Source organism: Puma concolor, chromosome B2, assembly GCF_028749965.1.
Source record: "Puma concolor isolate L17-30 chromosome B2, mPumCon1.1.hap2, whole genome shotgun sequence".
NCBI lineage: Eukaryota > Metazoa > Chordata > Mammalia > Carnivora > Felidae > Puma > Puma concolor.
The window spans coordinates 68,168,728-68,194,978 of record NC_141671.1 but is presented as its reverse complement, the minus strand read 5'-3'; the positions used below and the strand labels follow the sequence as shown (position 1 = coordinate 68,194,978).

At 37.6% G+C, this 26,251-nt stretch overlaps 1 long non-coding RNA gene across 1 annotated transcript in view; it reads right to left on the bottom strand.

Annotated features, from left to right (window-relative positions):
* LOC147581032 (uncharacterized) overlaps positions 1 to 26,251 on the bottom strand; it is a 370,816-nt gene that overhangs the window by 226,858 nt on the left and 117,707 nt on the right. The gene's annotated exons all lie outside the window — the stretch shown is intronic.

The window sequence follows — 26,251 nt, the reverse complement described above, 5'->3', positions numbered from 1 at the left end:
GAAGGTTTTACAATTTTATTGGTATATTTGAGTAGTATGGCAGAAACTTCTAAGTGTCCCACACTTTTCCTTCTCAGATTTTTACTCTCATGGCCTCTTAAAATAAGAAGGAAAATACTTCTTAGCTTCCTCTGCAGCTAGGGGCATCTGTATGACTAAGCTCTAGTCAACGAATATAAGTGGGAGTAATGTTTGAAATGCCTAAGAAGTATCCTCAAAGAAAGGAAGTATGCTCCTATTTTTTTTCTTTCTCCCTGCTTATGAATGTAATGTATGCAAACAGATGGAGCTTGAAGAAATCATAAATCATAAGGTAGAAACCATATGTGCAAGACAGAAGAGAAGGGTGATAAAGAGAAGCCTTAAACACTGATAATCACGGTTCTACCATAATAGCTCTGAACTGCTCACTTACAGACTCTTCCAAGGGAAAAATTAACTTCTACCTTATTTAAGCCACTGTTTTTTTGTTGTTATTGTTGTTGTTTTCTGTCATTATAACTGAATCTGGTCCTAACTATCATAGGAAGAAATAAATACATAGAAAACTAAGCAAAGGAAAATACAAGGTATTATTAACCCCAAGGAAAGCAAAAGTTGTATAAAAATGCAAATATATTCAGAATACATCACTTAGCAATAATATATCATTATGATATCATAAGAATGTAAACACTGAAGGGGCGCCTGTGTGGCTCAGTCGGTTAAGCATCCAACTTTAGCTCAGGTCATGATCTTTCGGTTTGTGAGCTCAAGCCCACACTGGGCTCTGTGCTGACAGCTCAGAGCCTGGAGCCTGCTTCAGAGTCTGTGTCTCCCTCTCTCTCTGCCCCTCCTCTGCTTGTATTCTCTTTCTCTCTCTCTCTCTTTCTCTTTCAAAAATAAACATTAAAAAATATTTTTAACAAAAAGAATGTAAACACTGAATATTGATTTGATCAATAATTGTTACACAACTATTTAGGAGAAACAAGGTGGTGTTATTAAAAAATGTTAACCCTTACCAACTTTAATACTTGACATATAATACTTAAAAATAATAAATGAACAAATAAAAATATAAGTGTATTATTTTAAATATGCAGATAAATACCAGGATAAACTGCTTTAAGAGCTGAAAGTGTTCACCGGTGGTCACCTCTAGGAGAGAAACTAGATGATGGGTTGCTTCTGGTGTGGGGCTGCTGTTTTTGTTATAAACCTTCAAGTACCATTTGACTTTCAAACTCTATGCATTTATCCCTTTGATAATAATTTAAGTAATTTTTAGTTGCTATACTTGGTCAGGTGGTCTAGCTGGCTTAGATGCAGCAAGATGCACTTTATTTCAGAGTAAAATGTCATCCTGGCTGGTGAGGATAAAGAATACAGAGAAAATATTAATTCGTCACTTAATCTCTGCAATGGCACAGTATCTACTGTGAACTTCTACTGTCCACATAGTTTACTTCATTGAATATTTGTGTCTGACAATCAGGAAGATACTTCCTCTTCTACTACTTTAGAAAAATAGGGGCGCCTGGGTGGCGCAGTCGGTTAAGCGTCCGACTTCAGCCAGGTCACCATCTCGCGGTCCGTGAGTTCGAGCCCCGCGTCGGGCTCTGGGCTGATGGCTCGGAGCCTGGAGCCTGTTTCCGATTCTGTGTCTCGCTCTCTCTCTGCCCCTCCCCCGTTCATGCTCTGTCTCTCTCTGTCCCAAAAAAATAAACGTTGAAAAAAAAAATTAAAAAAAAAAAAAAGAAAAATATTATCTATACCATCCCTTAAGACTCCACATAGAAAACTACATAAACTTCCTATTGATTTACTGTCTTCCTCACTACCCTATAAGCAACATGAGGACTAGAGTTGTCTTTGATTTTCCAGTTATATCTTCAGCTCAGTGTATGGCAAATGGCAATTGTTCAATAAGTGTTTGATAATTGAACGAAACCATTTCAGGGCCTAATTTCTGTTTTACTTATTATCATCTTATAATGATCCACATACAACTTTTACTTTCTCATTAAAACATTTCCTTTCTTACTAATACTCTAAAAGAAATCATGGGTATGGTTTTGACAAGAGAAGTCATTCCAGAGAGAGGGATCAATGATATCCAAAACAGAGAAATGGAAAAGTGTGTACCATCTGACAAATGTAAAGGAGGAAGGGAGGACAAGAGATTGATCTGGGTCCAGCCTCATATATTTTCAGAATGGGAACCTGAAGTTTAGAGATTTTCATTAAATTGTCCAGGGCACACACCCAGTTTGTGGTAGAAAGATTAATTCCCCAGACCTCTAGTGTCCACAGCAACGAACTAGTAATTTTTCATTATACAAATATACGTTAAAATAAATGTATTTACACTCATATGTAATTCCACAAAAATGAACCACATAACTGAGCTTTAGACGACTGTGGCAAGCTAATGACAGGAAGTTTTTTTTAACATCATTTTATATTATGCTTGCTGTTCAAAGAGCTGTTTTAAGAACAACCTCTTTCCGAAACTTATTCAGTGTCTAGAACTTTGGACAAAAGCTACCATATATAAACTCAGCAATAAATGGATCGATAAATCACATATGTCATGATATGCTCCTGGTGGAATTCTAGATTAAAGCAGAAACAAGGTGTTTTTTTGTTTGTTTGTTTGTTTGTTTTTTTAGAAATCACAGATATTGCTTAAGAAATGGGAAGTTTGGACCAGTTCTCATGGGTTCAGTATCCTTTTCTGCCCAGAAGCATGCTAGCAATGCACCCTGCCTGGGTCACAAGCATTCATATTACACTTATAGGCCTCCCTTATCCACCCTCACCAATAACACTGGTACAAGGGCTGGTGCAATGAAATAGCAGGTGCTTACACAGGCTTTCTTTAGCAAAAACATGACTTAGTGTTTTGTATTCAAAAATTTATTTCCAAGCTCTCAAAACTTTTAAAGAATATAAATCAGTTCCCATAACACATAGCAAGGTATGTCATGATTATCAAGCTTGAGAGATGAGGTTGATATTATTTAAAAGGGAGATTCTTGGGGCGCCTGGGTGGCGCAGTCGGTTAAGCGTCCGACTTCAGCCAGGTCACTGATCTCACGGTCCGTGAGTTCGAGCCCCGCGTCAGGCTCTGGGCTGATGGCTCAGAGCCTGGAGCCTGTTTCCGATTCTGTGTCTCCCTCTCTCTCTGCCCCTCCCCCATTCATGCTCTGTCTCTCTCTGTCCCAAAAAATAAATAAACGTTGAAAAAAAAAATTTTTTTTAAATAAAAATAAAAGGGAGATTCTTAAATCTATCTGCACCTCCCCTAACTCACTAGAAAACTGTATAAGTTCTTTAAATGTCAGGGTTCTCAATTTATCAGTGTTAAATATGACACTAATTTATGTTAAAATGAGGTTTTCTGATAGTATTGGCTGTTGATTTGAAGGACATTGCTTCAATGATTTTAATGGATATAAAACTGCCCCTTACGGCTTTATATCATGTAATTGTTGATTAAATAATCTTGAAGAAAAATAAAATAAAATGTACATAAAAATTTTAAGTAGAAAGTCAAAGCTGGAAGGAGCATGGAGATAACCTGGCAAGCCAATACTGTATTTTATTCTTTGTTCTGTCTTACCCTTTTTGAGAAAGTAGGACACAGGCCATGAAGTCAGATCCGGCCACCAACTAGCCTTGTCATTTGGATTATTGGCTCTCTCTGCATCTCAGCCCCTCATGTATAAAAACAGAAGGAATAATATCTACTTTGTAGGGTTGATGTAACTATTAAAGAAAACAATATGTAAAATTCATAATTGAGCAGTAGATCAGGTAGTCAATGAGCAGTTGTTACTATCTTGATTCCAGTCTAATTCATATTAAAATAATTCTTTGCATGCTTTTCTCTTCAATTTCTCATGACCCTTTCCCAAAACATTTCTAATGCCCTGCTTGGCCTTTCCTTTCTCAATCTTCACCCTGCTATGCTATACGGTTTTGTTTAAGGTTGTTCTTATTCCAGTAAAAAGTGTTTCCTTATTCTTGCTGATATTTAAAAGGAAAGATCATTAAAAGTGACAGACTACAATAAATCCCTCCTGAGATTATTATCCCTCTTAGATTTAGTTACAATACAAATATTCTCTTTCTTTTTATGGAAAGATGATCTTGCTGGCAGTAATATCCATGTGTGGGGTGTGTACTTACAAAGGCCAATGCATGAGCTGCAGTCCTTTTCTCAATTATAGCTTCTAGGGATCAGCCTATTTTTAAACTTCAGTAAAATCCATTTAAGCCATTTACTACTTTACAGTACTAAAAACGTGTTCTGAATCACTAGAGTAAGATTAAAATATGTGACTTTGTGGTTGTTCTGTGTTAATTGTTTGCTTATTTTAATGTCTCTCTATATATTATGCTTTTTACCCAAAACAAAATATGATTCAGATTTAGAGAAAGAACACTTCTTTTTAAATGTGTTTGGGACCATAAGAAAATAGCTAAGAAGCTTTTGGTTCTCCCTCTAGAGACAATTCTCTACTGTAAATAGCTTAGAGGGGGGCCTCAGTGGCTCAGTAGGTTAAGCGTCCGACTTCAGCTCAGGTTGTGATCTTGTGGTTTGTGAGTTCAAGCTCCGAGTTGGGCTCTGTGCTGACAGCTCAGAGCCTGAAGCCTGCTTTGGATCCTGTGTCTCCCTCTCTCTACCCCTCCCCAACTCATGCTCTGTCTCTCTGTTTCAAAAATGAATAAACGTTAAAAAAAATTTTTTTAAAGCTTAGAATTGCTGGGGAAAAAATTAGGAGAGACAATCTGTCAGCAGCGTGACTACACATCACAAGAGTTGCCTTTAGCAGCTGCCCCCAAAAATCTGCATTCTGGAAGAAATTCATTTATAGTGAGTTTTTGAATTGAAAGAAAGGCAAGAGAACTTCTCACTATCAAGTAACAAAAATGGAGAAACTGCCTTCAAGTTTCAGCTGAATATTTGCTACTACCTCCAAGATGTGTACTTATATTAGCAATCCCCACCTTTTGGAAAATAAGTAATCAAGTGAGATCCCTGAAGACGTGTAGGAAGGGATTTACCCCAGAGGCTCAGTGAGGATGTAGCTTTAATCTGAAAGTCTACTTCTACTGAGATGGGGATGTGCTAAGGATAGATATGAATACAAGTACTGATACGGGCAGGGCAGGAAGAAGAAGCGGAGATAAGAAAGAGGCCACTGGACAGCCTCTACTACAGAAATGTAATACATGCAATACATGTTTGCACACTTACAAAACAAAAGACGTACAAAAACATTTATTCTGAATAGTGACTGTGGTCATATTCATTCTGGTGCACTCCTAAAGCCTGCTTTGGTCACGCTCTCAGAGCTCTCTCTCCCTCAGCCAATGAGAGCTGCACATTGACCAGTGTGCACTCTCCCACTGTACCTTGGCCAAGACAAGTCTGAATGGACCATGTTTACCTCACATGGCCCTCTCTGCCACTTACTTTGTGATCTGGAGAACTGTATTGATCTGCAACAACCGATTAAAAGATGTGGATAAAGAAGAACATCAAGAATATTAAAATTTCAATTTCATGGCACCTCAGGAACCTTCAAGGATCTGATAGAGGTAAAGGTCTGAGAATATCTAGCAACTATGCAGAATTCTTTGGCATTATAAAGAACATCACAGGGGCACCTGGGTGGCTCAGTCAGTTAAGCGTCCAACTCTTGATTTCGGCTCAGGTCATGATCTCATGGTTGCTGACATCAAGCCCTGCACTGGGCTCTGCACTGAAAGCACTGAGCCTGCTTGGGATTCTTCCACTCCCTCTCTCTCTGCCCCTCCTCTACTTGCACACAAATGCTCTCTCTCTCTCTCTCTCTCTCTCTCTCTCTCTCTCTCTCTCAGAATAAATAAAATAAACTTTAAAAAATAATAAAGAAAATTATAAAACGTCACTGAAGCCTGGGGTCATGGTTTGAAAACTGTATGAATGGCTGAAGAAAGACAATGACCAGAGGCTCATCCTGACTCCACAGCATGTGTGACCACATGTATTGGACTGAAAAAGTAGACCCCACGCCACACCTGGCTCAGCCCTGCTCCATTCACAGGAAGGCATCCCCTCATCTACCCTACCCTATCTGTCTCCTCCATACAGAGACCCCTAAATCTTACCTCTAACATCTGACCCTACATCACAGTGACAGACACCAACTCATATTCACAGCCATGCAAACATGTGTCATCCTCTACCAGGCAGCAGAGAGCCCCTGCATAGCAGCACAGCAGAGACAGGAGCCTCTGAGGCATTAAATGAGGACTGAACAGGAGAGGAGAACATGCACATACCTCTGCAACTCTGCCCAACTCAGGTCTCTAGAGAGAGATTATGTACAAAGGAAAGGGAAGAAGCAAGGGAAGGGGAAGAATGGGAAAGGGAGAAGAAGCACAAGCAGAAAGACAGACAGAAGGAGACCAGGCAGGGGGAAAAACATAATAAGAGACATGTCAACAGATGGAGAATTTGGGCCATTTTCATTTAAAAATTATATAATGTTTCATAATCCTAAACTATTATATGTCTATTCTTTTCATATATGGATAATATCTGTAGAATATTGACTAGGTTTTCAAACATGTAATTTCAACCAAATAAATTTACAATCATTCTATTGTATAAGCAGACTTAACTAGTTTTATTCTAACCATGGACTTGGGTATTCATAACTTCCTTCCCCAGCATCATCCTAGCTAATCAAGAATTAACCTTGCTTTATATTAAAAGAAATATTTACTTCCAATGAATTATCCTCTGCTTTTACAATTGCATACTGGATTTCTTAAATCAGTGCACAAAGCATTTCTGAAAACGTGCTGGCTTGTTTTTCTTTCTTCTGTTGTACCTATCATGGCTTCTCCCACTATCTGTGTAGTGACAGCAAGAGTTGGGAGTTGATGCCCATCTCATAAAGTAGAGCATCCTTGGAAATGAAGGCCATCACTAGGTATTCATGTCTCTAACCTCTTGTTTTTTTCCATGGGATTATTAACAATTTTTATTTAGAGCAGGATCCACCTGGGCACTGCTCAACAAAAAAGACAACAGGGAGACTTCAATCTATTTCTGGCTTCAGCTTATCAGAGCATTTAACCAACCTTCAGAGAATGCTATGTATGTGCTAAAAGGTAAATCAGAGTGTAAAGTTAAATGAAGTTTAAGTACTTGTGCAACTATTTTATTTACGTAATTATTTCTGTACCTTGTATTATATATAATTATTTTTCTTTACACAATTATTTTAAAACTCAATAAGTGCATATATACATACCATTTTGCCTTTTTAAAATCCAGGTGTATTCATGCTATTTGGCATTATTATTGTGTTCCCCTGTCACTCTCAAAAGTTCTAAATAATTTCAAAACCTCAGTGGCTTAAAATAGTAGCTATACCAGATTTTTCAAGAACATGTCGATAGTGTTAAAAGGGAAATACACCAGGAACCTCATTGTGCTTCTGTTCAAATAAATATCTTTAATCATTTACCCAGGATATTGCTGAAGCCAACAACTGGGGCAGATTACATGAGAATATCTTGGATGTATGTGAACTTTCTTAAAGTATACTCAGTCGTTATGCCTTTCAAGTGAACTACACTATCCCTTTTCTATTCACATCACAGCTTCTTGTGGGGCTGATCCTCGAGGGTTTCCTAGCCTTCTTAGTGATAGAATTCTATCTAGTCCGCTCTAAAGTTCAGGAAAAGGTGTTTCAAAATTCTAAAGTCTTAGAACAGAAATAGTCCTGTATCACTGCATATTTATTGGTTCATACCACAAATACTCCAGAAGTTGTATTTTCTCCCAAGAGAAATCATTTTGATATACTTCGACATGATAAAATAAATGATAGAAAATGAAATTATACTTAATTTTGTTGTGTCATATTAATTAATATGATAAATGTGAAAAAACATTTTTTTATTGGGGAATTTTTTTATGATACAATCTTTGCCTTCAGTAAAAAACATTTTTCTCCTAATTTTTGTCAAGTCAAAGTGGAAATCTCACCTGTTACAAATAATTAAGTACTTTCAACAATATTTCAGACAAACAGACTGCATCTAGAGCATACGTATAAGGTTAAAAGTCAAAACGCTCAATTCTAATTTTTACACTAAATTTGCAAACCAACAAATTAGATCCTACTTGTCCCTACTTAAATTAATTTTTTCCACTAAGATAAAAACTTAGCAATATGTGGCCGCTTTTTTTTTAGGATACCATTTGTTATATTGTTGAGGAAAAATGACTATAGAGTAAGAAATAAAAGTACATAAAGTAAAACCACACAATTTAGAGGAAAATAGTAATACAGTATTAGAAAATAATATATAATAATTGGCTTTCTCTAACATATTGGTATCCTGGAATTCTGTGATTTATTTAAGAAGTACCAGAGCTAGTAAATTAATCTTATCAGAGCATATAAGAAGTATGACAACCTTGTTTTGAAATAAAAAATAAGACAGTTATTCTTGGTGGTAGGTCCTGGCCAGTGCTGACACTGATGCTATCTCTCCCAGGCCTCGCATCATGAGAGAAAACTGATGGCCATGACCACATGGCAGCCAATATTTCAGAGTTGCAATGTACCAACAGACAACAGTCATATTATACAACCTATTAACCATGTAACAAGGTAACACTGAGTATAGTCAAAAACTGCTCTGAAACTGAATGTTAGACCTAGGGAATGTAGACAGTCAAATCAAGTTTTACAATCATTTTATTGTATCAGTCTAGATTAGGCTAAAGCAACAACCCTGAAATCTCAGTGGATTAGAGAACATAAGTTAACTCTCTTCATGTCCATTGTCTTAGTCAGCATGAGCTGCTGTAACAAATTACCATAGGCTGGGTGGCTTAAGCAATACACATTTATTTCTTACAGGTCTGGAAGCTAAGAAGTCCAAAATCAAAGTGCTGGCATATTTGGTTCCTGGTAAGAGCTGTTTTCCTGTCTTGCAGATGGCTGCCTTTTTTCTGTGTCCTCACACAGCAAAGACAGCAAGGGAGCTGACACAAATCCCATCAAAAGGGACCAACCCTCATGACTTCATCTAAACCTAATTTCCTCCCAAAGGCCTCACCTCTAAATACCATCACATTGGGGGGTTAGGGCTTCAACATGAATTGTGGGGGATGCAAATACTCCATCCCTTAGCACCCCCAAAATTCAAGTCCTTCTTGCATGTAAATTACATTCAGTTAATCCCAACCTCCCCAAAAGTCTTAACTCATTCCAGCATCAACTCTGAAATCTAAAGTCCAAAATCTCATTGAAATTTCATCTAAATCAGATATAGGTGAGACTCAAAGTATGACTTATCCTGAGGAAAAATTTCTTTCCAGCTGTGAGCCTGTGAAAGCAGATAAGCTATGTGCTTCCAAAGTACAATGGTGGGACAGGCACTGGACAGACATTCCCATTCCAAAAAAGGAGAAATCAGAAGGAAGAAAGGGGAGATGGTCCCAAGCAAATCTAAAACCTAGCAAGGTAAATTCCATCAGATGTTAAGGCTTAAGAATCCTCTCTGGTTTGATGTTCTGCCTTCTGGACCCATTGGGGCAGCATTTCCACCTCTATGGCTCTGCCAGGCAAAGGTCACAATCCCAAGGCTGATCACATTCTGAGGCCCTGACATTAGGGGTGTCCCCAAGACTCTGCCAAGCAGGGCCCTATTCCTAAGGCTCTGGACAGACAGCCTTCAGGGTCATTCTTTCCTTGTCTTGAAGAATAGCAAATCTTCACAGCTAAATAACTCTATGGTGTGATCCTATAGGAACTAAGAAGTCCAACAGCCTTCCTTCACTTCATCCCATTTCTGCCTCCTTCAGTTAAAACTGAAAGTGTTTCTGCTCACATAATCTCATAATCTTTTTGTCAAGTGATGCTCCAGGCACACCTTCACATTCTCTTCCAAACACACTTTCTCATTTTCTGCAATATGGACAGACTAAGAATTTTCCAAATCTTTAAGTTCTCGTTCCTTTTACTTAAAAATTTCCTTCTTCAATTCATTCCTCTCTTCTCATATTTTACTATAAGCAGTCAGGAGGAACCAAGCACACTATGCTTAGAAGCAGCCTCAGCTAAATATCCAATCTTATTGCCTGCAAGTTCTGTCTTCCAAAAAACACTAGGGCACGAATAGAATTCAGCCAAATTCTTTGCCATCTTATAACAAGGATTGCCTTTCCTCTGGTTTCTAATAACATGTTCCTTATTTCCATCTGAGAGTTTTTCAGAACAGGTTTTAACATCCATATTCTACCAACATTCTGTTCATGATTATTTATATACTCTCTAAGATGGAAACTTTTTCCTCAGTTCCCTTTTCTTTCTAAGATCTCATCAGAAGAACCCTAATGCCCATATTTCTTGTATGCATCTCAATACTCCACCAGTCTCTATCCATACCCAGTTCCAAAGCTGCTTCCACATTTTTTTGGTGTTTGTTACAGCAGCACCCCACTTCTCAGTACCAAAATCTGTATTAGTCTGGATTAGACTCATGAAACTGTGGCAACTGTCGGGGCGCCTGGGTGGCACAGTCGGTTAAGCGTCCGACTTCAGCCAGGTCACGATCTCGCGGTCCGTGGGTTCGAGCCCCGCATCAGGCTCTGGGCTGATGGCTCAGAGCCTGGAGCCTGTTTCCGATTCTGTGTCTCCCTCTCTCTCTGCCCCTCCCCCGTTCATGCTCTGTCTCTCTCTGTCCCAAAAATAAATAAACGTTGAAACTGTGGCAACTGAGAAGTCCAAGATCTCCAGTTGGCAAGCTGGAGATCCAGGGGAGCTAATGTGTAAGTTCCAGTCTGGGCCCAAAGGCAAGAGAAAACTGAAGTCTCAGCTTGAAGACAGGCAGAGAGGGAGAACTCTTTCTTACTCAGCCTTTTATTATTTTCAGGCCTTCAGTGGACTGAATGAGGCTCACCCACATTGGAAAGAGCAATCTTCCTTACTAATCTACTGATTAAAATGTTCGTCTCAGCCAGAAACACCCTCACAAACACAATTGGAAATAATGTTTACCCAAATATCTGGATACTCCATGGCCCAATCAAGTTGACACATAAAATTAACCATCATACCCATTGTGTATTGGAAGAATGGCTCTAGAAATGTTAGTTATTCAAGGAATTCTCTAAGTGACTGAATCAGCCACCATCTCAAAAAGTTAAAAATCATCATACCAGAAGAGGAAAGAGAGCTCCAAGGGCTTTGTATCAACAGTTAAAGGTGCCGCTCCAGATGTGACACAGGTCACTCTTGCTCTCAACCCATTGGCAAAAATTTATCATATGACCTTACCCAATGGAAATAGGTAAATTTAATAATTGCATAGTACTATTTTATTACAGATTTAGTTTGCATTTCCCTGATGACTAAGGATGTTAAACAGATTTTCAAGTGTGCTGATTGGCCATTTGGTAAATCTTTCTTGATGAATTGTCTGCTTAAATTTTTCCCCCTTTTTAATTGCTTGGTTGCATTTTTATCACTGTGATGTATTATTTCAATATATATTCTGGATACAATTTCTCTACCAAATATATGCTTTGTAAATACTTTCTCCCAGTCTAGGTTGCCTCTTAATTTACTTCATGGTGTATTCTGATGAGAAGATGTTTTAACTGAAAGAAATCTAATTAACCATTTTTTGTTTTTATTATTCTGTACTCACTCTCTAAGTGATATCTGCCAATCCCAGGTTGCAAAGATAATCTTCTATATTTTCTTCTAAAAACATCAGAGATTTAGCTTTTCTATTGAGGTTTACTATTCATTCTCCATAGAATTGCTTCAGCACCTTTGTCAAATATCAGTTGACTATATATATGTGGATCTACTTCTAAATCTATTTGTATATTATTATGCCAATACCATACTCTCTTGAATAATAATTCTTTATTATAAGGAGTAAAATCAGTTCAAATTATAATTTTGGAAGTCAACAAATTTTTGCAAATTTTCATTTCTTCCAGTACTTTATAATGAGCTTATTGTTGAAGACAATTTCACGTTTACTCTATTGTTACATCTTCAACATGGTGTTGATTTTTGGGTTGGTTTGGAATATTCCTAAAAATTCCTCCAAAAATGTATAAAACACATCTGCAAGTGTTAGATTTAAGGGCAAGCATTATTGGGTATACTTCTTTCTTATGACTTTATTAATTATTACTTAAATTTCTGTCAAAATTTTTTAAAGTGTATTTATTTTTAGAGAAAGAGTGTGCGTGAGCAGAAGAGGGAAAGAGAGAGAAGGGGAGAGAGAAAGAATCCCAAGCAGGGTCTGCACTGTCTGTGCAGAGGCCAACGTGGGGCTCGAACTCACAAACCATGAGATCATGTCCTGAGTCAAAACCAAGAGTCGGACGCTCAACCGACTGAGCCATCCAGGCACCCCTCTGTCAATTTTTAAAAAGTACTTCATCACATCTCTGAAGATTTAGTTCATCTCTTCTAACCTCACCTTGAACACATTTTTTCAAATTTTCAAACACTTTTACTACCATGGCACCTTTTAATAATTGTAAAATTGCTAAGCAAGAAATTACAATACCTAAAACTCTGTTTTAGATTCTGTGGCTTGGATTCTATTTTAATTACTTCTGAAGGAACTGCATTTAACAATATTATAATGCATAGAGAAATCTAAATCATTAAACTTTTGGAAAACACTAACCTCATGGAGAATATTCTCTATTTAATTAATGTTTTTCATGCAATTTATATTTTTAAAATAAAACATTTTAGTAATATAATTTCTCATCTTAAATATAAATGTCCTCAAGTGGAAGTCAGAGTTTGGTAACTATGCAGTATTATTCAATAAATATTTTGGTTAAAACCCTCAATAGTTTAAATCATAGAAAGTAGTTATAAATGAACCATGTTTCTGTTGTTTAGATTAAAGAATCATAGGGCGCATGATGAATAGTGTCTTTTAGTGCTGTGCTACTCAGAACAAACTAACCTCATCCTGGTGAGGCTTTGTGGTATGCCTGACACCAAGGCTTCCATGCACAGTTACAAAGGCTATGCATTAACCCTGCCTGAAATCCAGGCATGTGGTTCAGAAATCATGAGGACAGCTTCAGAAGGAAATATGGAGACAGCTGGGTCCAAAGGCTTAATAAAAAGTGAAATGAAGATACCCATGAGTTAGAGAGCAACAAAATCGTTTCAATAGTAAGTGAACAGTTTCCTGGGGTGCAGAGTTAAGAATTCGTCCTTCCTAGGTTTTGAATAAATTTGAATTCTCCAGGGTTGGAGATGTTTAATAATTTGGTTTTCAATCTTCAGCACTTGGTAATAAACAACTGAGATATAGGTAGAATCGGCTGTGAATATAGATTTATAGATGCCTGTGTTTAAGGCATCTTAATCAAAGAGAAAATTATTTAGCCAAAAATCTATAATCGCAACCTATGGCTATACAATTTTATGTCAAAGGACCAGAGTTATTCCTTATTTAATAATTAAATGTTCTGATGTATCTCCTTCTATCAGAGAACTTATACAAAGTAGAAAGTTTTCATTTCTTCCATAAATAGTTTTTACTTATTTTTATTGTTTTGTGAGTTTAATCACACATCCGAAATAAGACTGGAGATGGGCAGAGCTCAGAATTCTGAGATAACATGTGGGTTTCTTTTTAAAATGATTAATCTATATTCCAAATAATTTGCATCACTTTACCCTCAAAATTTCTGGGAAATATTCATCCATCAATCATAAGCCGCAAAAAAAAGTACAAATGGGGGAAAAAAGATGATATAAAACCTACACTGACAGTGGGGGATATTAAGAGCTACCCATACAATTTCTTGTCTTCAGAAAGTCTAAGAAGTTAAAAAAAAAATGTTCTACCAAAGTGAAAGGCTGAATTTCAAGGAGAGTCCAAAGAAAGCATTCATTGAATATAAACATTTTTATATTCTGTGCTTTTTTTTTTCCAAATGGGTTAATACAAAGATAAGTAAGAGGTTCTGGAGATACTATTTAATAATGATTATGGATCAAATTTCCTACTTGCAAGATCTCCATCTTCTGTCTTTTGGCCAGTCTTACAGATTTAGCCATTTAATGAATGGGCTTCACAAAGTATAGATTTTCATGAACTGCAGAACTGTGTCTTTAACAAAAATACTACATTAAAAAAGTTGGACTTAGATAAAACTCTCCTATTCTTAGACTTTGTTAAATTCTAAAGTGCATACTAACTACATTGGCTGGGAATTGAAGACTTGCTGCCTTTAATTTCACCTTTATTCAAAGATGAGAATGCCATCCATTCAGGCATCAATCTTGATTAAGTCTTTTCAATTTTCATAAGAGTACCTTAGGCTACCTTTGGACTAGTTGTTACATTTATAAACATCTGCCCTTAATAAGTAACCTAGCTATTCCAGATAATTACCAGTGAATACATCTTTGACATTTCAGCTGCCAGAGCTTATTAAAAACCAGTTGGGAAAAAAACCTATTTATAGTCATGAGAAGCAAGTATTACCACTGTAGGTCTTATGTCAGATTTCAGTCTCTCCAGTTAGAGAAATAGCAGATTCCAAGACTGGGACAGGAGGAATGGTACAAAGTGAGTACAAAATGTTTGGACAGGAAGCAAGGAGCTGTCAGACTAGTGGGGCTAATCAAAAGGATATGAGATAATGTGAAAGGGCTCCCACTGACTAAAGTGAGAGCAGCACAAAATATAGTGGTTCTAGTAAATTAACATGTGGATTTCCTAGAAATTAATGAATATAAAGTTATACTCAGAAAAAGAACACCAGAAAATTCAGTTGTCATTCTCTAAGGTGTCTATTAAGACAACTTTGTAGGAGCACACGGGTGGCTCAGTCAGTTAAGCGTTCAGCTCTGGATTTTGGCTCAGGTCATGATCTCATGGTTCATGGGTTTAAGCCCGTGTTGGGCTCTGCACTGGCAGTGTGAAGCCTGCTTGGGATTCTCTCTCTCTCTCCCTCTCTCTGCTCCTCCCCAGCTTGCTGTCTCTCTCTCTAAAAGTAAATAAACTTAAAAAAAAAGACAACTTTGTAGTTTGACAATTGATCATTGAAGTAAAAGAATTAAATAGGTATCCTGATTTTCCAATAGAAACTGTACTTCAGTTGGACCTATTATTCTATGCTCTGGAATAATACCAGCAAATAAATATCAAATGATGGAAAAAAATATGAATTCATTTAAAGATTATCAATTGTCATTAGAATCATCAGGTAAATTGTTGATGGAGAACTGTACACCTATATGGTGACAAACTAACATCCTATTGATTACTTACATGATTCAATAAGGAAATACATCTGTGCAAAGTGGGGACCAGGCTTTCATAATCCTAACTCACACGTCCGTCTGAGCATTTCTAAGAGTGGGGCAACCACATATAACGTGTTTCCTGATGTGATGCAACGTGAAAGACTCATGGTGTATCCCAGCCAAAATTGTTTAATTGAAATGCATTCCAGTTCATTAGGAAATGTAGGTGATTTTCTCTAAGAGACTATCCAAATAAAACCAGAAGATAAGATATTTTGTAGAACAACAAGCACATTCTTCAGCAAGGTAGTGTCATGATAAAAAGCACCACTCCAGATTAACAAACTTTAAACAACATAACAACAAGATTCAATGCACAGACCCAAAATGGATTCTGGCTTCAACAAAGCAGTTATATACAAGACATTCAGAAGATAGCAGGGGGAAATGGAATAGGGACTAGTAATAAAAAGAGGTAAAACTTTATTGTTATAAAAAAGTGAACATTTTAATTAACAATTTCGCTGGAGAAAGCAATTTAAAATATTATGCATACTATAACTTTTTTCTACACACTACGATCATTTTGTCTGAGTGGGAGTAAAATGATTTTTCTTATTTTTATCTATTTGTATCTTTTGATTTGCTGTATATACATATATATATATATATATATATATATATATATACACTGTTTTTGTAATAATGAAAGGTTAGTTTTAATTAGAAAGTATTTATAGTCCTAAGACTATGTAGCCCACTCACGTATGCTGTAGCTAGATGGTCTAACGTTTCCCTTGGAACAAGTCATATTATCTCAGAGCTAATAACTGGGCCAAATTATTTTGTTCCCATTCCCAACTCTGGCAATAGAACTGCTTTTGTTAAATTATGAAGCTAAATCATGTATTCACCCTACACCAAATGATATATTCAAACACAATATGTAACTGTATCAATTATGACATCATTAGGGAGTTTAGCTTGCTTATGTATTGTCATGGGAAAAAATAGTCCTGCTTTTCACACCTCATTAGTTGGTTTCTTTATCATGGACACTGACTTTTACAATTATCTTTCAATTTTTCTTTGACCTCTAGGAAACTGAGAGCCCAATTCTTGGTCACCAAACATACTCTTCAGGATGGTATGTTAATGAACGCCAAACTTGCTGCTGTCTATGAATTCCTTACGCAGCTTTTCTCCTTGCCCAGATTTCTTCAATTGTCTGCTCTTTTAGCTGTATATGTTAATGTGGTTAGGAACTTTTACAGAATAATGTGGGGTGTTGATTGCTTAATTAATTCAGACTGACAGAGGAAAAAAAAATCTAAGAGACAGTCTAGCCAAATCACTGGCTCAATGCTATTCCTGACTGGTCTGGTCATAAGGAAGTTACTTCCCGACCTCCCTCAGGTCAGCTTCCTGTGGGAATATCTTCAGTACTACGATGTAAAAACTATTCCCCAAATGTTCATTGAAAGCTGACATTATGGAAACAGCCATATGAAGACATTTTCTCCATGACTGGTAATGCTACTGCTGAAGACGCTGCTTGCTATATTCTTTCACAACAAAGTCGGAGAATTTAACATTTTCTTTTCATTGCTACCTAGGGAGTTTCTGTGAGAGACTACTTCAGAAAAAGGTTTCCATCAAATAGAAACGGCTTTTTCCTTGCCAGGAATTATAATACATACATCACCGAAATTGGATCTAAAGATAAGTGCTTCGGTCCAGTTCCACAGGTCTCAATCTAAACATTCCCCATTTATCATCAGTTTTCAACGTTGCCACAGAGTCATTTTGGCAGTCCAAGGCCAAGATCTGGGAATCGAGCTAAATTTTTAAAAGAACTAATATGTGGAAAGTCTTACCTTTGCAGTAAATGCAGACTTCAAAATGATCATCACACAATGAAACCATAGTACTAAGAGAAATGGTGAATACAACAAAAACTGATTTATAAACCCTTAGCTGGAACTTGGAAGCTGAATCTTACAATTGGGTAAATAATAGAGATGAGGTAATGAGGTTTTCTATCCAGCATGTAAAAAAAAATTAATAAAGCTGTTCACATGAAAATCTCAAAAAAAATTAGGAATTTATCAACTGGAAAAAGACAAAATATATCTAGAAAGAATAAGCCACTTAATAAACTATTAGGGCATACTACCAAATAAACTATTTCTCTGTAATTGCTATGTAAAAGGTTTAAATTAAATTAATGATGAAGAGCACTGGCTTTGTGATAGTAGGACATGGGCTTGAATGCTGGCTTTGTCATTTACTAGCTATATGACCTTAAGCAAAATAATAAGCCTGTTTTAGCCCATTTTCTGCATTTAGTATTTGTAGTTAATAATACCCCACCTGATAAAGTTATTGTGATGATTGCATGATATAATGCATGAAAACTGTTTAGTCAAGTGGCTGGAATACAGTATGTGCTTAGTAAATGGAATTATATGATGGCTGTAACGGTCACTAAAAGATCACTGAATCTCTAACATCATGAAATTCCAGGCAGTTATTTTCTTTGTGAACTCACACCTTCCCTTTGAAAACTGCACCAAAAAAGAATGTCATATTTATATTCAGAGTCATTGTAAAAGCCAAAATAAAATGGCCAAAAAACCATGGCCCAGCAGAATGGTATATTATAGAAAAGAAATAACCACTTAAGAGAAAATATCATAATATCATTGGAAGAAATATTAGAAGTGGAAGAAGTGGCAAATGTAATCATGAAGACATGACAGACAGTTACCACTTATTTTCATAGCATTTGGTTATCTCATAAGTGTTTGAAAGATATGCATGATTCTATACGTACTCTGTTTTTCTTTGCCCAAGGTATTTAAACTAGTCCTCTAGAATTGGAGTCATGGAAACACGTCTATTTCTAGGCTCCATGTCACTTTTCTCCTAACTTCTAGCAGGCAAACACACCAATGCCAACACACACGCACTCACACACACTCAGAGTGGAGAGTTTTGAATCATGGGAGTTCAACAAGATGCTTTTGACTGTTCGTAAATTATTTTTTTTTTTAATTTTTTTTTTTAACGTTTATTTATTTTTTTGGGACAGAGAGAGACAGAGCATGAACGGGGGAGGGTCAGAGAGAGAGGGAGACACAGAATCAGAAACAGGCTCCAGGCTCTGAGCCATCAGCCCAGAGCCCGACGCGGGGCTCAAACTCACGGACCGCGAGATCGTGACCTGGCTGAAGTCGGCCGCTTAACCGACTACGCCACCCAGGCGCCCCAGTTCGTAAATTATATAATCCAAGAAACACTACAATGGTTTTAACTCCTCTACCCTAGTTACAGTTCAATTTTCTAATTTCAGATTGTTAAGAACTACAGGAAGAGTTTTATATCAGTGAATTTGTTATTCTCATTCTGTAGTACATGTAATGAATTTTTAAAGAACACTTGTAATAATAAGTTTCTAAGAACATGCACACACACACAAAGAAAGAAAAGAAAAAGAAAAAAACTATAGGAAACATTGACAGGCACCTCCAGTTCCAAAAATAATTTTTGCATAATGAATAAAGACAATGCCATTTAGTGAGGGAGTGAAAACTCAGGAGAGGAACAGGGTTTGAAGCTAATAAAGATCTAAATTTTGTTTTGGGGCACCTGGGTGGTTCAGTTGGTTGAGCATCCGACTCTTGATTTCAGCTCAGGTCATGATCCCAGGGTCATGGGATGATCCAGCCCCACATCAGGCTCCATGATGAGCTTGGAGCCTGCTTAAGATTCTTTCTCTCTCTCTCTCCCTCCCTCCCTCCGCCCCTCTCTTCCACTCATGTGCATGTGTGCTCTCTCTCTCCCTCTCTAAAATAAAAAAAAATGTCTTAAAAAGATCGAAATTTTGTTTTAAACATGTGAATTTGGGGATCCTACTAGTCATCCATGTGGAGTTCTTATAGGCAGATCTAAATCTTAGCTGAGGGGTCTAGGCAGGAGATAGAACTCTGACCATTTTCAGCATATAATAACAGTTAACATTTATTAAGCACTTACTGTAAGCCATACACTGTTACTATACTCCTCATAATAACCCTATAACTAAGGCACTATTATCCTTATTATATAGATGAAGAAACGCAGATTCAGCAAAGTCAAGTAATCTGCTTGAAGTCACACAGCTAGTAAATGGTGGAGCCAAGATGTAAAGCTCCTCAGCTCATAATCTTATTCCCCACTTTATCCTAGTATTCACAGACTCAGGACTTTAAGAGATGATGTAAGAATAAGACCTGAATATACAGCTCAGAAACATGCCCCAGTGTAAAGGTTGAGTAGAAAATAACAGAACTTTTAATGAAACCAAGGCGCTGTGAGGTCATATAAACTAGAATAGGGAAATGCTTCAAAAAGAAGAGAATGGTGGAATTGAGCTAAATGCTACTGTGAGGTTGATTAACATGAAGACCAAGAAAGGGCCATTGAATTTGGCTACACGGAGACACCAACCTCGTCAGGAGCCATCTCGGTGTCTGCAGAGGTGTGGGACCAGATTGGCAAGGGCTGAAAGTGAATGGGAGGTCGGAAAGTGGTGACAGTAATTGCGGGGTACTATTTTAGAAATCTTACCATGAATGGGAATTGACAGAGGGTGTTTATAGGGAGTTTTCTGCTTTTGAAGCTTTTTGAGGTTTTTTTGGTTGGTGGTAATGATCCAACAGAAGAGTGGATAACACAAGAAGTGGAATCTTAAGAAAGAATGGGGTGAAAGGGTGCAGAGAACAATTAGAATGAGTGGCTGTGATCAAAAGAGGGCCACTTACTTGATGAAAATAGAAAGGGAGGAAGAGGAGTGGGTGTAGATGTGAAGAAGGAGAAATGGTGTGGTGGAGGGAAGATGAGAGAGTTTCCAAATTAATCTGTATTGTCTTAATGAAGTGTGAGCTGAGATCATCATCTGAGAGAGTGAAAGGGTGTGGGATATAGGAAAAAAGAAGAAAGTATAATAAGTCATCTCCCTGAGTGGGAAAGTAAGCTTAATAAAGAAAAGTAATGATTGCTGAGAAGGGTTGAGGGCCAATTTGAGGGCTGTAATCATGAATTCAAGAAAAACCAATAATCCCAGCATGTGATTTTCTCCAGCAATGTTTACTTGTTCTGGCGCAGGCAGGGAAAAATGAGGATGATGACAATGATAAAAAGGGAACTTACTTTGCACCATCTTTCTAAATGTTTTATACATAATGAATGTTAAATAACTCTGTACGGCAGTATTTCAAATCAAATACCAAAGAGGAGAGAGTTGAACAGTTCATATAACCAAGTGACTATAATTGTATATCAGCAGTGAGAAGGTAGGGCATTGTATCAGCAGATAATAATTACTTCAAAAACCGCAAAAACAAATAATCCCATTAAAAATGGGGAGAAGCTATGAACCGACATTTTTCCAAAGAAGACATCCAGATAGCCAACAGACACATGAAAGGTGCTCAACATCACTCATCATCAGGGAAAGGCAAATCAAAACCACAATGAGATACCACTTCATACCTGTCAGAATGGCTAAAATTGAAAACACAAGAAACAAGTGTTCGTGAGGATGTGGAGAAAAAGGAACCCCTTGCATTGTTGGTGGGAATGCAAACTGGTGCAGCCACCATGGAAAACAGTATGGAGGTTCCTCAAAAAAATAAAAATAGAACTACCCTATGACCCAGCAATCACACTACTGGCTATTTACCCCAAAAATACAAAAACACTAAATCAAAGGAGTACATCACCCCTATGTTTATTGCAGCACTATTTATAATAGTGAAACAATGGAAGCAGCCTAGGTGCCCATCAATAGATGAATGGATCAATAAGATGTCACACACACACACACACACACACACACACACACACACACACTGGAATATTATTCAGTCCTAAAAAAGAATGAAATCTTGCATTTGCAACAACATGGATGGAGATAAAGACTATAATGAAATAAGTCAGTCAGAGAAAAACAAATACCATATGACTTCATTCATATGTGGAATTTAAGGAACAAAACAAACAAGCAAAGAGAAAAAGAGAGAGAGAGAAAACAAGAGAACAAACTGATGGTCACGAAAGGGGAAGGCATAGAAGGATGGGTGAAATAGATGATGAGGATTAAAGAGTACATTATAATCACTGTGTAATAAATAGTATTGCTGAATTTCTAAATGTACACGTGAAACTATTATGACATTGTATGTTAACTACACTGGAATTAAAATTAAAAACTTAATAAAAAATAATTTCTTCTAAGAAACCAAGAGAAATTATTTGAAAACAGCCAGGGAACACTGGAAAGCAAGGAAAACATTGCCCATTGATGACTCTGGGATAAATAACTTCAGGGAAACTGGTGTCCTCAAGGACAGCCAGATTTTAATTCAGCAAGATTAAAAAGAACACTCAGAGATGTTTAAGATGCAGTGAGGTTTGCTAAACAGAAATAAAGAGTTCCAGAAGATATACACACAGGTTTAGTAGAAAGGGAAGGGAAAATGGGAAGATTAGATTCATTTTGATGATGGCTAGAGTAAGGTGGGAAGGAAAGTCTGGGTAATACTGTTTGAAAAGGATACTCACACCTGAGCCTAACTGAGCCTAACATGTGAGAGAAAATACAGCAAGTTCTGAAAGTATCTGGAAGTTCTAGCATGCTGTCATGGAATGTTCAGCTCGAATTCTGGAGTTGGATATTCAGAGTTAAATCAGAAAAGCAAGAATCAGGAGTGCCTGGGTGTCTGAGTCAGTTAAGCACCCGACTTTGGTTCAGGTCATGATCTCACTTTCTGTGAGTTTGAGCCCTGCATCAAGCTCTGTGCTGACAGCTCAGAGCCTGGAGCCTGCTTCAGATTCTGTGTCTCCCTCTTTCTCTCTCTCTGCCCCTCCCCCACTCGTGCTCTGTTTCTCTCTTCTCTCTCTCTCTCTTTCTCTCTCCAAAATTAATTAATTAATTAAAAAAATAAAAGCAAGAATCATTTTAGGTATTTTGAATAGGAAGGGACTTAAATCTGGGAGTCAGGGACTTGAAAACTGTTGCAAGTGTAGGAGTTGCAGAAAGACAGCAATGATGAGCTCAACTGCTGATAGCAATGAAAGGGGTCATTCTCAGGACACAAAGTTTCAGGATACCCATTACTTTCTCACTGAAACAGTGTCTTTACTTCTCCCTAACTTCTAAATCTAATGAAAGTGCCTCCCGTTGACAGAATCTAAACAGGAAACTTGATGACAGGCAGTCTAGAAAATGTGGTTTTCAGGATTCCAGTCCCTGAATACAGAGGAGAGGAGTGAAGGGGGAAATAGCACTGTGTCACCAACATAGGATCCCACAAATGATATAACACAACTGACATGACCTCTCTCTTCCTCCCACCCTCCCTCGGTCTCTTTTTCTCTCCCCACTTCATACCCTCTCTGTCCTTGAATTACAGAAAGTTATTGCAGTCCTGGCCATGTCCCCTTTCCCTTATACTTCCTCATCCCCATCTAAACAATCACAAAGTTCTACCAATTCTGTCTCCTCCACTTGTCATCACATGTTATACTCACCGAGGTCAATCTCACCTCCAGGCTTTCACTCTCTCTGTTCTCTCCAGCTTCCTCCTCCAAATCCACACTGCCTTTCTGGGCTCATTTCTACCCTTTATTCAGATATTAGTTTGTTACAACTTACTTCCAAAAGCCCTCCCTCGTATCCACCCAAGAGGTTTGATGCCCCTTTCCTGCACTTTCATAATGCCTATACTTCTCCCATGATAACTCATATTATATTTTTAGTTAAGTTGCTTGTTATTTCTCTCTTCCACAGAGAGAGACTTGGACTCTATTAAGACAGAGACCATATCTTCCTTGTTTCTATTTTAACCTCCGTGTCTTTCACACAAGTCCTTAACAAATATCTGTGGAAGGAAGGAAGATAGTGTTATGAATTGATTTTGTTCACCCCAAATTCATTCATATGTTAAAGTGCTAACCCTCAATGTGACTGTATTTGGAAACAGAGCCTTTAAAAAATTAATTGAGGGGAGGGGGGTGCCCAGGTGGCTCAGTTGGTTAAGCGTAAGACTGTTGATTTCCATTCAGGTGATGATCTTACCATTCATGAGATTGATTGCCACATGGGGCTCTGTGCTGACAGTGTGGAGCCTGCTTAGGATTCTCTCTCCCTCTCTCTCTGCCCCTCCCCTGCTTGGACACTCTCTCTCAAAATAAATAAATAAACACTTTTTTAAAGTAATTAAGGTGAGGTGAGTTAAAAGGATGGAACCTTAATCCACTAAAACTGGTGTCCTTATCAGAAGAAGAAACATGAATGATATGTGTGCACAGAGAAAGGGCTATGTGAGGATACGGCAAGAAGGGGGCCATCTGCATGCCAAAGAGAGAGGCCTTGCCTTAATCTTGGAGCTCCTGCCTCCAAAGCTGTAAGAGAATTAATTTCTGCTGTTTAAGCTACCCAGTCTGTGGTATTTTGATATGGCAGCCCTAGCAGACTAATACAGATGGGAAGGGAACAGAAAGAAAGAAAAGAGAAAAGGAGGAAAGAAAGATGATAGGACTTCACCTTTATTCCTTTATTAGAGTTTCACTGATATAATGTGGTCACGTTTCAAAATTCACACATCTGGAACAGAGTATGTACCTGGTTTGTAAGGAATTCCTGACATATTTATTTATACTGGTTTTCTTTATATGCTCATTGATGTGAAATGAAAATGTAAGAAAATACACTGCCTACATCAAGAAAAATTGGCAACTATTTTCCCTTTCAAAAATAATTTGACAGGATAGTGAATCCTTGAAAGGTAAGATTTATAGTAAGGATAAATGGTGAAAGTGTATCCCTAGTCTAGGTCTCTTTTACATGACCCATCCCCAAAACATGTAAAAATCAAATTATCAAATACACCAAACCTCTTGTGTTCCAGGCCCAAGTTTATCTTTTCCTAGAAGAAGCTTTTAATAAATCATATAAAAATTTGATAAGACTGAATTATTCTTTTTCTTGGCACTTTGTTTCTTAAGATGGCAATCTATATTTGCATTGTCCAATACAGTAGCTACTAACTGCATGCAGCTATTTAAATTTAAATTCAAATCAATTAAAATTAAATGAAATTTATTATTTACTTCCTCCATTTCACTAGTAACATTTAGAGTGCTCAATAGTCATATGTGCCTGCAAGGTGCCTGGGCAACTCTTGGTTTAGCAACCAACTCTTGGTTTCAGCTCAGGTCATGATCTCATAGGTTCGTAAGATCAAGCCCCGGGTCGGTGCTGACACTCTGGAGTCTGCTTGGGACTCTCCCTCTCTCTCTCCCTCTTTCTCTGCCCCTCCCCTGCTCGCTCTCTCTCTCTCTCAAAATAAATAAATAAACTATAAAAAAAATCATATATATATACCCAATATTTACCATATTGGGCAGTGCAAATCATGGCAGAACGTTATTTTAGATGGCACTGATCTAGATCAATAGTTTAATACAAAGGAATACCTTGGAGGGTAGAAATTCAGATGGGTCGATTAATACTAGGAGATAGGCTGAGTATTGTTCCCCTCACGCCCTTTCCCTTTTACCCCCTTTAACAGGAAGTTAGATTTTCATTACCCACACTAGAAAACTCAATTCAAAATGACATAAACAACAAAGGATTTTATTTACTCACATAACTTGAAAATTCAATGGGAGTTCAGGAATGGTTTAATCAAGATGCTGGCTCCACTGTTGTCTAATTCTTTCACAGTCTTGTATTAACAGTTTAACCCTCAGCCTAATTTCTCACAATGTTTACAACTGGCTGCAGCAATTCTGGACCTGTACCCCACGTCATTTAGAGAAAGTTTTTCTCTTCATCCTACCTCAGAATAAATATCCTTTATTTCACTTATTTCACCCTGTTTGGCCCAATTAATATTAAGCAAAAATAATGTTCAGGTAAATAACATGAACCGATAGTCAAAGGACTAGTGAATGATCCAACCATCATGGCAGCCATATCATACTAGGCAAATTTGCTTAGGCCTGCGAAGACTTACTCTGGGAACCAGGATGAAGTCAATACCCTTCCCTCCACCCAAAAACAAACAAACAAAAAACTCCACAGCTGCTATGCAATAGAGAAGGCAGCTCTCCAAAAGAAATTAAGTGCTATCGCAAATGGGAGGTATGGATGCTGGGCAGGCACCCAACATATGTGCCCTTACATACTCACATAAAATACGTTTAGAGAGGCTTCAAAACTAAGTCCAGGGTACCTAGGTGGCTCAGTTGGTTAAGGGTCCAATTTCAGCTCAGGTCATGATCTCATGGCTCGTAAGTTCAAGTCCCACATAGGGCTCTGTGCTGACAGCTCGGAGCCTGGAGCCTGCTTTGGATTCTGTGTGTCTCTCTCTCTCTGCCCCTCCCCTGCTCACAGTCTCTCTCTATCTCAAAAAGTAAATAAACATTTAAAAAAATAAATAAAATAAAACTAAGCCCAAAGGTTATGTTTACCTTTGGTTTTGAGAGATACGTTAAGTCCAAACCTGCAAAAGGTCAGAGATTTTATGCTACTTTACAAGTGTACAAGTTAGCCTACCATGGTTATATATACACGTGTATGTATATCTATATATATGCATACTGACAGAAATACCAGACTTTAGGATCAGAGAATAGACCAGTTATTACATTTATTACAGCACAAAGAGCACCCAGAGTAGCATCCTGCATTGGTTCCCCTTGCCCCAATTCCCACAGGGTGACACATCGGGGACCAGATTTTCACCTCTACATGCATCAGGGTTTGTGCCATGAGAGAGGATCCTTCAAATTATGAGATTCATAGCTTAAATAGGGTGGCTGCCACATGGATTCCGATCCCCCTCTACTGAGAAAGAGAAACAGTACGTTATAACCCTGAAAGGTAA